The following is an 821-nucleotide window of genomic DNA, read 5'->3' as shown; positions in this document are numbered from 1 at the left end:
ACGTAAGCCGCCGCTGTGCGCGTATACCCGTTCCCCGTAGGGAGGAGCAAGCCGCCGCTTAGAGACGAAGCATAAAGTGTCCTCATTCCACATAGGGCAAGCTGGATGAATCCATTTTACCCAGGACGGCCGAAGCGGCGTGGACCAGGGAAGAACTGAACCTTATACTTCACACCACAGTAAGTCTACGTGTCCTCTTCCACATAGGGCAAGCTAGAACTAACTATCTTACCCAGGACTGCCGAAGCAGCGTGGACCAGGGGAGGAACACACTTTTCATGGAAACGTAAGGCATCCATGACTGCCATAACGTAAGCCGCCGCTGTGCGCGTATACCCGTTCCCCGTAGGGAGGAGCAAGCCGCCGCTTAGAGACGAAGCATAAAGTGTCCTCATTCCACATAGGGCAAGCTGGATGAATCCATTTTACCCAGGACGGCCGAAGCGGCGTGGACCAGGGGAGAACTGAACTTTATACTTCACACCACAGTAAGTCTACGTGTCCTCTTCCACATAGGGCAAGCTAGAACTAACTATCTTACCCAGGACTGCCGAAGCAGCGTGGACCAGGGGAGGAACACACTTTTCATAGAAACGTAAGGCATCCATGACTGCCATAGTGCGTAAGCCGCCGCTGTGCGCGTAAACCCGTTCCCCGTAGGGAGGAGTCAAGCCGCCGCTTAGAGACGAAGTATGAAGTGTCCTCTTCCACATAGGGCAAGCTAGAATGAACTATCTTACCCAGGACCGCCGAAGCAGCGTGGACCAGGGGAGAACTGAACTTTATACTTCACACCACAGTATTGAGTAATGTGCCCTCTT

Source organism: Anopheles ziemanni, assembly GCF_943734765.1.
Source record: "Anopheles ziemanni chromosome X unlocalized genomic scaffold, idAnoZiCoDA_A2_x.2 X_unloc_22, whole genome shotgun sequence".
NCBI classification, from domain to species: domain Eukaryota; kingdom Metazoa; phylum Arthropoda; class Insecta; order Diptera; family Culicidae; genus Anopheles; species Anopheles ziemanni.
The sequence above is the reverse complement of the archived record's forward strand: the minus strand, read 5'-3'. Positions refer to the sequence as shown.